The sequence below is a fragment of the Salvelinus namaycush genome, chromosome 20 (genome assembly GCF_016432855.1).
Source record: "Salvelinus namaycush isolate Seneca chromosome 20, SaNama_1.0, whole genome shotgun sequence".
NCBI lineage: Eukaryota > Metazoa > Chordata > Actinopteri > Salmoniformes > Salmonidae > Salvelinus > Salvelinus namaycush.
This window is the reverse complement of record NC_052326.1, coordinates 46,464,542-46,476,999: the sequence shown is the minus strand read 5'-3', so window position 1 is coordinate 46,476,999 and position 12,458 is coordinate 46,464,542. Positions and strand designations below refer to the sequence as shown.

Sequence of the window (12,458 nt, the reverse complement as noted above, 5' to 3'; positions counted from 1 at the left end):
TTGTGTCAGCGGCCCACTTTAACGAGCTACAGTAAACGCTTGTATTTTTCTCCACAGGGCTGCATCTCAATAGTCTAAAGGGGCTTCCTCTCCTCGTCGCCTGTCCTTCATCGGCACTGATGTGAAAGAGCTGGACAAGTGAACGCTATTTCCTGTAACTGTAACGGATGTGAAATGGCTAGCTAGTTAGCGGGTACGCGCTAATAGCGTTTCAATCAGTTACGTCACTTGCTCTGAAACCTAGAAGTAGTGTTGCCCCTTGCTCTGCAAGGGCCGCGGCTTTTGTGGAGCGATGGGTAACGATGCTTCGTGGGTGACTGTTGTTGATGTGTGCAGAGGGTCCCTGGTTCGCGCCCGAGGTCGGGGCGAGGGGACGGTTTAAAGTTATACTGTTACATCACTACGATGTGGAATTAGGTGTGACCGACTGCATCGATTCGGTCTTATGTAGCAACATTTGAAACGGTGTATTTTACATTAGATAAAAGTAGAGACTCAGTGCTAGAAAATTGTATATCATACACTACAGTTGAGGAACAATGGGAAAGTAATTCTGCTTTGAAAGTTGATCAACTTGTAACCCCACTTTTGAGAAAATGACCCTTGAATATTTTGGTACACCTACTGGAGAGCCCTTCTTTGGTTACACCCATTCAGCATTGTTCGCACCCTCTTATGCCTTAGTCCTACCCATCTCTTTAAGGATTCACATGTGAGGTCATGTGCTAAATGGAGTGAGTAGTTTAGTAAACAACCAAACATTTCAAGACTTAGTGGTACAATTAGTAGCCTACAATAAGGAAAAACTCCAGGTAAAAATACACTATCTAGTCCTTGGCCTGTATCCTAATCTGACTTTGGTTCAGGTCATGTTGTTCTTCACATTACCGTCAAAGTTTATTTGTCACATGCACAGGATACAGAAGGTGTAAACGGTACAGTGAAATGGTTAGTAATATCAAAAACAAAGTGTAAGATCAAATATTTTTATTATTAGATGAAGCTTACCTGACACATTTGTTTAAATTGATGGGTCATGTGAAGGAAATGCTATAACCACCCCCCAGCCACATCTAGCTAAGTGGATAGGTCATTATTCTCTAGACATGAAAATACAATAGATGGCCGTAATCACCCCCAGACACACCTGGCTAACTTGATGGGTCATGTACTCATCTGGCGAAGTGGAGTCTTTTGTTTAGACATATAGCTAGCTAGATAATGAACTGGCATAATCCCAACTCATACTACTATCAATACAAACATTGTTATAGCTGTAGTATGTATCTGCAAGTAGCTAAAGAGCTAACAAACTAGGTTCAATGTTAGCTAGCTAACATTAAGCTGTAACTAGCAATGCAAATAGGTTTCTGATTCAAATAATATTACTACAAGATCATACATGTAACGTTAGCTAGCGAGCCAGCAAGCTAACATTCGCTTCAACTTGCAAGGAAAATGACTTTCTGACCATTAGAAACGTATAATATCTGAAAATGAAGCTAGACTCTTACCCGTATACATGGCTGAACGCTTCACGGCAGACTGGAACCATTTAACTCTGTTTTGTTTGTAGCTACATCTTGTTTGGCCAGCGTTGTGTCAAGTCACTCCAGTTTACACTGACCGTGGCATCTACAGAAAGTAGCCCATCACTTTTTCTAACTGATCTGTCGATAGCGCCTGCTAAACTCAGGGCATCAATGTTGAGAAAAGTAAGAACTTTTGTAGTTCTTGATGGTTAACGTTATATCTTTTAAAAATGCAGCGGTAGAAAGGACTATCAACACATACTGAGCAGCTCACGTTATAGACAAGCATGCGACATAGCAGACCAATCCAAACTCATCTCCCGGCATGTGCAGCCCGTCCATCTCAGCCAATCATGGCTAGCTGGAAGGTTCCTTCTTTTCCCGTGGCTAAACCAACTAGGCTCATAATTTTTTGAATTTTATTCGTATATAAGGATGGAATAGAAGTTATTTATTAAAGCACATGAAAGTTCACATGTTCCAGAAGGCATTTATGCCAAGAAATACGTGTTTTTACGTTCAAATGCCTCTCCTGTGAAGTTGTGACGTGCGACATACGCCTAGTTTCCTGAAACGAGTCACAGATGACCCTGGAAAGCCGTTTTAGATGATTTAAACGCGTCCTTGGTCGTATTCATAACGTACCAATCGGAAGAAAGCGGACTGAAGAAGTTGGGGACAACATTAACTTAACCAATAAGAATGATTGTTTCGTTGTCCGTTTTGATACAGTGTGCCCTGATGAATACGACCCAGCCATCTCAACAGCCTATGGTAGTAACTCCTGTTTCTGCTGCTAAAGGGGTGGTAGTAACTCCTGTTTCTGCTGCTAAACTATTTTACGGCATCATTTTCACCCCTGGAAGTTTATGCAATGGCGCTCGCTGGGCACCTCACCCACTGTTTAATGAAGGGATCATTATGGAAAAGCGATGTTTGGACAGCAACACAAAGGGGCCCTTTGTAAATGGGTGTGTTTTACACATGCAGCATTCAGGGGGCCTAAAGAGCTCTCACACTAACATTTACTCTCTCTCTCTGTCTCTCTCTCGGTCTCTCTCTCGGACTCTGTTGTTATTCCCCAGGTAGCCAGTCTGACAGAAACATATAACGTCTGTGTAGTTGGTAGGCCTCTTCACCATAGGAGTCCAAGCCCCACCTTACGGTCACACCCACAGCCCTGCAAGAAGTTCAAGGTAGAAATCAAACCAACTGTACGCCTTTAAAACACTGCTTTTAAGACACTGCCTTTTTACACCACCTGAAGTGCAGCAGCTCATTATTGAGCTACTAACAGCCAGTAGCTTCACTTCAGCTCTGAGGAAAAGACTTCTGTACTCCACCACCCTGAAAAGAGGATTAGTCCAGTGTGTTTTAGTTCCAGAGGGGGATGGGTTGGTCCACGTCAGTCGTAAATGAATTTATAGACTAGTTGTTCAGTGTTTCAGAACTTGTGTGTGATCCTTTAGCTGCTTTACGGTCTGCCTTGTTCCGCACAAATCCAAGCATGTCAACGTATTTAAGTCACATGAATATGGTTGAAAGGGCCATTACCAAGGCCATCCACTCCCATGCAAATGGATTGGCCACATTTGACGTTGCGACAGTAAACTAATTCCCCTAAGCACGTTTTCTAGCCATATGCTATTTGGCATTACCGGCATGAAGTGGAGTGGAAAAAGTAGAATTAATAGACTGAATAATCGCTATAATGTTTACTAATGTCAGCCTTTTGATGCCAACGTGCTAAATATGAACACCACTTTGGCTTAAGCATTAAAGCGTAAAGAGTAACTATTAAGTCAGCAGCTCCTCAGTTAATGGAGGATCTAGTTCTGTACGGAAACATTGTGTACTGTAATATCTGGGTTATTTTGCTCCATCACTGTCCGTTTTGTTATTCAGTCAGTTCCATTTCCTAGTCTGCTGACATCATGAGAGGGAGAGTCTGGGACCAGAGTTGGGGTGTTTTAATGCACAGTGTGTGTGTGTACCTGCTATTCATCACATTGGACTATATGTTCCTTGGTGTGGTATAACAGAGTGTGTAATGTTTGCCTTCAGGGCTTGACCATACATCATGTAGTTGTGTGTGTGTGTGTGTGTGTGTGTGTGTGTGTGTGTGTGTGTGTGTGTGTGTGTGTGTGTGTGTGAAAGCAGATGTGTGTGTACCTGCTATTCATCACCTTGGACTGTATGTTCCTTGGTGTGGTATAACAGAGTGTGTAATGTTTGCCTTCAGGGCTTGACCATACATCATGTAGTGCGTGTGTCCTAGGGGTCTTTGGTAATGCTACAGTCTGGAAATACGTACCTAACCTCACCTGTTAAAACTGTCACTGACTTCACAGACCGACTGTTATAGATCAACTGTGGTGACGAAAAGGAGCAAGTAAATCTCTTCAGAAGCTCTTCAAAATCCATGACATTACTAGGGCTGACGCTGTGCCTTTCCAGCACGGTTCCAGTAGCTATGGTGGATGTGTATCCAGGCCAGTACAGCACCGCTCTGCTGAGTTTGGCCCTACGGTGTGAATCAGGCCCTGTAGCATTGTGTGTAAACAGATATAAACACACAAATTAGAAATTTAACTTTAAAGTCTGTCGCGATATTGTCCACTTTGTTGAACTAACTTTTAATTTCTTTACGCTTCTGAAGTTTCAGGGAGTAACTCCTCTGATCATTCCTCTCCTCCTCTCTCATCCTTCTCTCCTTTCATCTGTCCTCTGCCGTGTTGTCGTCCCCTCTCCAACGTTATAAATGGCTGCTTGTTTTTCCTGCTGTGTCAGAGGCAGAGCTGTTGTCTGCTGCTGCTGGGGAATATTTATTTCTTCCTAGGGCCGTCCCTCATTCACTTCACTACACAGTTCCCGTAACACCCTACGTAGCTGGCCTGGCACTCTAGCTCTCTCACTGTCTGTCTGGTTCTCTCTAGCTCTCTCACTGTCTGTCTGGTTCTCTCTAGCTCTCTCACTGTCTGTCTGGTTCTCTCTATCTCTCTCACTGTCTGTCTGGTTCTCTCTAGCTCTCTCACTGTCTGTCTGGTTCTCTCTAGCTCTCTCACTGTCTGTCTGGTTCTCTCTAGCTCTCTCACTGTCTGTCTGGTTCTCTCTAGCTCTCTCACTGTCTGTCTGGTTCTCTCTAGCTCTCTCACTGTCTGTCTGGTTCTCTCTAGCTCTCACCCACTTGTCAGTACTCACTCTCCACAGTGTTCTCTCACTCGCTCTCCTGTTTTCAGTACAGTGATTGATATTTTTATACAGCCTTCTCTTTCATGTACACATTCACACCCCTTGTAGTGCTGATCTGGGATGAGGTCTCCCCTCTGGGTCAATATGCTTGAAAAGGCTAAACTGATCTTGGTTCAGCACTACTCTGAGACTTTATGAATACAGACAAGAGAGCGATGCCTCCCATCTTCCCCAGTGTCTCAGCTGGTTAGTGAGCTGTGTGTGCTCCTTGTCTGCTATCTGTTGTAGATTATAGGGCTTGATTCATCATCTGTATACAGCGTTCTGATAGTTTTTTTGCATCACTCACTTACTGCATCAATCACACAGCACCTTGACATGATGAAGATGTCTGCTTAAACACACAGCACCTTGACATGATGAAGATGTCTGCTTAAACACACAGCACCTTGACATGATGAAGATGTCTGCTTAAACACACAGCACCTTGACATGATGAAGATGTCTGCTTAAACACACAGCACCTTGACATGATGAAGATGTCTGCTTAAACACACAGCACCTTGACATGATGAAGATGTCTGCTTAAACACACAGCACCTTGACATGATGAAGATGTCTGCTTAAACACACAGCACCTTGACATGATGAAGATGTCTGCTTAAACACACAGCACCTACACACAGCACCTACAGGAGGCCTGTCAAACTGTGTGTGTGGACGACAGGCGGTCTAACCAAAAAGCTCCCTCTCATCACTCCACCCCACCAAGTCTTTCAACCATCGTCAAAGAGCATCTCCCTGTGACTCACAAAACAACAATCAGGCTTGGAATTCATTCATTATTCAAGGACTAAGCATTCATGAATAAAGATGTTTGTCGCATGCACAGGGAGATGGTTGAATGCTAAATAATGCTTGTTGTTTCTGTTTGAAGATTTGGCTTGAGTATGCAAATGAAATATGCATTTAAAGTACATGTTTCCAGTTAAGAAGTCGGTCATTTATTGGTTGCTATTTACTTAGTGTTTTGCACAGTAGCTCGATACATAGTAGTAGTTAGTGCAATAAATAACAAAAGGCTTCCCGCAACATTTGACTCTCAAATACCATATGGCTTCTTCAAATCAAACTTTATTTGCCACATGCGCTGAATACAACAAGTGTAGACTTTACCGTGAAATGCTTACTTACAAGCCCTTAACCAACAGTGCAGTTCAAGAAGAAGAAAATATTTACCAAGTAGGCAAAAATAAAAAGTAACACAGTAAGAATAACAATAACGAGGCTATATAGAGGGGGCACCGGTACCGAGTCAGTGTGCGGGGGCACAGGCTAGTTGAGGTAATCTGTACATGTAGGTGGGGGCGAAGTGACTATGCATAGGTAACAAACAAACAGCGAGTAGCAGCAGTGTACAGAAGGGGGGGGGGGGGGGGGAGGGGTCAATGTAAATTGTCCGGTGGCGATTTTTATGAATTGTTCAGCAGTCTAATGGATAGGGGGTAGAAGCTGTAGAGGAGCCTTTTGGTCCTAGACTTGGCACTCCGGTACCGCTTGCCGTGCGGTAACAGAGAAAACAGTCTGGGTGACTGGAGTCTCTTTAGAGGAACTGGGGACCCATGCCAAATCTTTTCAGTCTCCTGAGAGGGAAAAAGTTTTGTCGTGCCCTCTTCACAACTGTCTTGGTATGTTTGGACCATGATAGTTTGTTGGTGATGTGGACACCAAGGAGCTTGAATCTCTCGACCCGATCCACTACAGCCCCGTCGATGTTAATGGGGACCTGTTCAGCCCGCCTTTTCCTGTAGTCTACGATCAGCTCCTTTGTCTTGCTCACATTGAGGGAGAGGTTGTTGTCCTGGCACCACACTGCCAGTTCTCTGACCTCCTCCCTATAGGCTGTCTCATTGTCGGTGATCAGGCTGTTGTGTCGTCAGCAAAGTTAGTGATGGTGTTGGAGTCATGTTTGGCCACGCAGTCATGGGTGAACAGGGAATACAGGAGGGGACTGAGTACACACCCCTGTGGGGCCCCAGTGTTAAGGATCAGAGTGGCGGACGTGTTGTTGCCTACTCTTACCACCTGGGGACGGCCCGTCAGCAAGTCCAGGATCCAGTTGCAGATGGATGTGTTTAGTCCCAGGTTCCTTAGCTTAGTGATGAGCTTCGTGGACACTATGGTGTTGAACGCTGAGGTGCAGTCAATGAACAGCATTCTCACATAGGTGTTCCTTTTGTCCAGGTGAGAAAGGGCAGTGTGAGTGCGATTTGAGATTGTGTCATCTGTGGATCTGTGTGGGCGGTATGCGAATTGGAGTGGATCTAGGGTGTTCGGGAGGATGCTGTTGATGTGAGCCATGACCAGCCTTTCAAAGCACTTCATGCTTATCGACGTGAGTGCTACAAAGCAGTAATCATTTAGGCAGGTTACCTTTGCTTCCTTGGCACAGGGACTATGGTGGTCTGCTTGAAACATGTAGGTATTACAGACTCGGTCAGGGAGAGGTTGAAAATGTCAGTGAGGACACTTGCCAGTTGGTCCACGCATGCTTTGAGTACACATCCTGGTAATCTGTCTGGCCCAGCGGCTTTGAATGTTGACCTGTTTAAAGGTTTTGTTCACATCGGCTACAGAGAATGTTATCACACAGTCATCCAGAACAGCTGGTGCTTTCGTGCATGCTTCAGTGTTGATTGCCTCAAAGTGAGCATAAAAGGCATTTAGCTCGTCTGGTAGGGTCGCGTCACTGGACAGCTTGCGTCTGGGTTTCCCTTTGAAGTCCGTAATAGTTTAAGCCCTGCCACACCCGGCGAGCATCAGAGCCGGTGTAGTAGGATTCAATCTTCATCCTGTATTGACGCTTTGCTTGTTTGATGGTTCGTCTGAGGGCATAGCGGGATTTCTTATGAGCGTCCGGATTAGTCTCCCGCTCCTTGAAAGCGGCATCTCTAGCATTTAGCTCGATGCAGATGTTGCCTGTAATCCATGGCTTCTGGTTGGGATATGTACGTACAGTCACTGTGGGTACAACGTCATCGATGCACTTATTGATGAAGCCGATGACTGAGGTGATGTATTCCTCAATGCCATTGGATGAGTCCTGGGACATATTACAGTCTGTGCTAGAAAAACAGTCCTGTAGTGTAGCATCTTCGTCATCTGACCACATCCGTATTGAGCGAGTCACTGGCACTTCCTGCTTTAGTTTTTGCTTGTAAGCAGGAGTCAGGAGGATAGAATTATGGTCAGACTTGCCAAATGGAGGGCGGGGGAGAGCTTTGTAATCATCTCTGTGTGTGGAGTAAAGGTGGTGTAGGATTTTTTCCCCCTGGTTGCACATGTCACATGCTGGTAAAAATTGGGTAAAACTGGTTTAAGTTTGCCTGCATTAAAGTATCTAGAGAAGTTTTCTTAGTGTTATCATGAAAGAAAACCCTACTGTAATTTTTTTCTCTTTCTGTGATGTAAAGTAGGCTATTCCAAACCAAGCTGTGGTCAATGTCGTCACTGTATTCCTGACAAGTGCTTATTACAATGGCTGCGTTTAAGGCTAAATTAATGTTAGCATTAACTGCTAACTTCTAACCGTTAGCCTCAACTTATAGCTGGTACTTGGTCATATTGATATAGTGGCTGGTATGTTCTATCGTGATGAATATGACCAGAGGGAAAAGTGGCCCCCAGTCACTTTTTCCAGCTTCTTCCCCCGTGTCAGCAAAGGTTGCACATTCTTTCCGAATATGTGCAAATGTTTCTCCCTGCCATAATCAGCATGTAAAAACAAAAGCTGTAATTTCACTCTGAAAGCATAGCTCCATGAAAACACACATTGCTCAATAAAAGCACACAAACCTATGAATACACACACGTGCACACACACACACACTATTTTGGGGCTTCTTTCACTCTGTCCAATAGTCCTAGCCAGTGGACTTTGTCCTGGACCTGTGTGTCGTCATGCCTCTGCATGTTGAGACTAGATATCACAGCTTATTGTGACTCACCACGCTCTGAGAAACAAACACCAGTGACATGGTATTACTGTATAAGGTCATAAACAGGGATTTGTCGATGGGTTATCTTTTGAGGTGTCAGACTAGTGATCTGTTGAACTTACTGATGGTAATTACTGATGATAGTGTGCCTTCTGCAGAACAGCCCTATTGGTGAGATGTTTAAAAAGGCTGAATAACTAGTTTGCCCATCTCTATCTAGTGTGTGTGTGTGTGTGTGTGTGTGTGTGTCTGGATTCCCAAGCCTGATCCAAACACCTCCTGCCACGTGTGTATGTGTGAGTGCATGTGGACTGCTGACACAGTGGTACAAACCTTTCCTCCCTTACCCCTGTCCGGGACTGGTAGTGTTGTATAGCACACTGTATTACTTATACAACTAATATAAGGACAGGACATGAGAAGTGAGTAAAAATGAATGTGGGCATTGTTTAACCTCTTTCAGCTAGGGGGTACTATTTTTATGTTTGGAAAAATAACGTTCCCAAGGTAAACAAACTATTTCTCAGGCCCAGATTATAGAATATGCATATAATAGATAGGATAGAAAACACTCTAAAGTTTCCAAAACTGTCAAAATATTGTCTGTGAGTATAACAGAACTGATTTTGCAGGCGAAAACCTGAGGAACTCCAACCTGGAAGTGCATTTTATTTGGAAAAATCCCTGTTCCATTGCCTGCGCCTCCATTTAAAGGTGGTATCAACCAGATTCTGTTTCCAATTGCTTCCTCAGGCTGTGACCAGGCTTTAGACATAGTTTCAAGCTTTTATTTTTAAAAATGAGCGAGATTTATCAAAACGCGTCAGGTGTCCTTTGATTAGTTCATGCGCCCGAGAGTTGTAGCTCGACATTCTCTTTCTCTGTAGTATTGAATAGTTTTCCGTCCGGTTGAAATATTATCGATTATGTATGTTAAAAACAACCTGAGGATTGATTATAAAAAATGTTTGACATGTCTCTACGAACATTACGGATACTTTTTGGAATTTTCGTCTGCCCTTCAGGACCGGAACGAGCCTGTGGTTTTCTGAACATAACGCGCAAACCAAATGGCGGTTTTTGGTTATAAAACTAATCTTTATCGAACAAAAATAACATTTATTGTGTAACTGGGAGTCTCGTGAGTGCAAACATCCGAAGATCATCAAAGGTAAGCGATTAATTTTATTGCTTTTCTGACTTTCGTGACTAAGCTAATTTGAAGCTAGCTGTTCTTACTGTTTTGTCTAGTGATTGATAAACTCACAAACGCTTGGATTGCTTTCGCTGTAAAGCATATTTTCAAAATCTGTCACGATAGGTGGATTAACAACAAGCTAAGCTGTGTTTTGGTATATTTCACTTGTGGTTTCATGATTATAAATATTTTTACAATCTTTTTGAATTTGGCGCTCTGCAATTCAGCGGTTGTTTACGAAAGTGATCCGTGCGTCAAGAAGTTAATGCGTTTCACAGGAAGAACATTCCAAGCATTTCAACGTAGGTAAGCAAGGGGGGGTTACAGGTGCCCTAAAGGGACAACACTAGAATATCAATACACAACATATTCCTCCCTCTTTACTTTTGATGACTCATATGAAAAAGTAAATATTCACTGTTTTGCATATTTTATTTTTAACATAACAGTTCTGTTAATGTAAATAAATTATATTTTCAGAAGAACCTTTTCTAAACTAGGGAAAGAGAGTAAACTGCCTCAGTTCCCAGACTTAATCCTGGGGTGTATTCTGCCCCAATGTCGGAGGTTAGTCTGAACTAAATAGTCAACCTGTCAGGGGGTCGTCTTTCTCTTGCAGGGTAATGACGGCGTACAGGTGAGTCTACAGTCACATTGTCTCTGAGTCTGAGTGGTGCTGATGTATGCCCAGACTGGGGTGCAACAGTACCCTGAATAGCCACTCTGGCTGGTTCAGATGAGCCTGAAGCACTTTCCACATTTGTAGGTTGCTGCAGTGGATGTTCAGATGATGGCTCGTAGTCATGGTAGGTCTCTAGTCGCTGATCTTGGTTTGTCACTTGACAGGAGCCATCTCAGGTTGGTTCCTGGCAACAGTTGATCCACGTGTCCCCTGCAGATCCTTTTTTTCCGGTGTGTGAACTGTGTAGGACACAGGACCCGTTTATGCGACCACTGTTGCTGGTATCCAGTTTGGACCTTTGCAGTAGTTCCAATCAAGAACTCTCTCTCCAGCTATGAAGCTTCTGTCTTTTGCTTTGCTCCGTCTCTCCACCTGTGCTCTCTGTTGTGTCTGTACAACCTGTTTTAGTCTTTGGAGGTCTCAGGAGGTTGAGTCGCGTGCGAAGCTGTCTTTTCATCATGGCTGATGCGGGTGCCACTGGTTGTAGCTTGGGGAGTATTTCTGTAGGTTAACAGGAAGGTGTTTAGATGCCTATTGAGGGAGCCGTTCCCCTGTGATGATTTTAAAGCTTGCTTCATCGTTTGTACAAACCATTCAGCAACGCCGAATGCAGGGTGATACGGCGGAGACTTGATGTGCTGAATTCCATTTGCTTCCATGAATGACTGGAACTCTTCAGACACAAGTTGGGGGCCATTATCACTAACGAATCCGAAGTGACTGAAGATTGACTGTAGCTCTTCGATGGTTCTCTCGAAGAGAGTTTACTCCTTTACTCCTTGAAGTAGAAGATTTCAGCCTGGGAGTGCTCAGTGTGTGCGACAGGTAAGGGAAGCCTTGAGAGGCCGTCTGCATTGCAGTGCTGCTCAGACCTTCTGTACTTGATATCGTACTGGTGAGCAGATAACAATAATGCCCATAGCTACATGCGGCTGGCTGCAAGCGACGGAATGCCGGTGTGGGGACCAAAGATGGAGGTGAGGGGTCTATGGTCTGTCAGCAGTGTGAATCGTCGGCCAAACAGAAACTGATGACATTTCTTAACTCCAAACACAATGGCGAGTGCTTCACGCTCCATCTGTGCATAATTGCTCTCGGCTTTACTTAACTTCTCTAGGGTAGGGGGCAGCATTCGGAATTTTGGATGAAATGCATGCCCAAATTAAACTGCCTGCTTCTCGGGCCCAGAAGATATAATATGCATATAATTTGTAGATTTGGATAGAAAACACTCTAACGTTTCCAAAACTGTTAAAATAGTGTCTGTGAGTATAACAGAACTGATTTGGCAGGCGAAAACCTGGGAGAAATCCATTCAGGAAGTCGTTAAAAAAAAAATATATATATTTTTCTATTCAATGCCATTAGGGTATCCATTGACTTAGGACTCAAATTGCAGTTTCTATGCCTTCCACTAGATGGCAACAATCTTTATAAATTGTTTCAGGCTTGAATTCTGAAAAATGAAGAAGTAAGAGCAGTCTGAGTGGACCCTAAAGTGTCAGAGCTTTTTCATGCGCGAGACCGAGAGTGCGTTTCTTGTTTACCTTTTAAATTGACGACGTTATTGTCCGGTTGAAATATTATCGATTATTTAGGCTAAAAACAACCCGAGGATTGAATATAAACATCGTTTGACATGTTTCTATGAACTTTACGGATACAATTTGGATTTTTTTGTCTTCCTGTTTGGACTGCGTTTGAGCCTGTGGATTACTGAAGAAAACGCGCAAACAAAACCGAGGTTTTTGGATATAAAGAGACTTTATTGAACAAAAGGAACATTTATTGAGTAAATTAATGTCTGCTGAGTGCAACCATATGAAGATCATCAAAGGTAAGGGATTCATTTTATC

The 12,458-nt window shown here is 43.6% G+C and overlaps 1 protein-coding gene across 1 annotated transcript in view; it reads left to right on the top strand.

The window, feature by feature from the left end:
* Positions 1-12,458, top strand: part of LOC120065424 (plexin-B1-like) — a 166,299-nt gene that overhangs the window by 71,453 nt on the left and 82,388 nt on the right. The gene's annotated exons all lie outside the window — the stretch shown is intronic.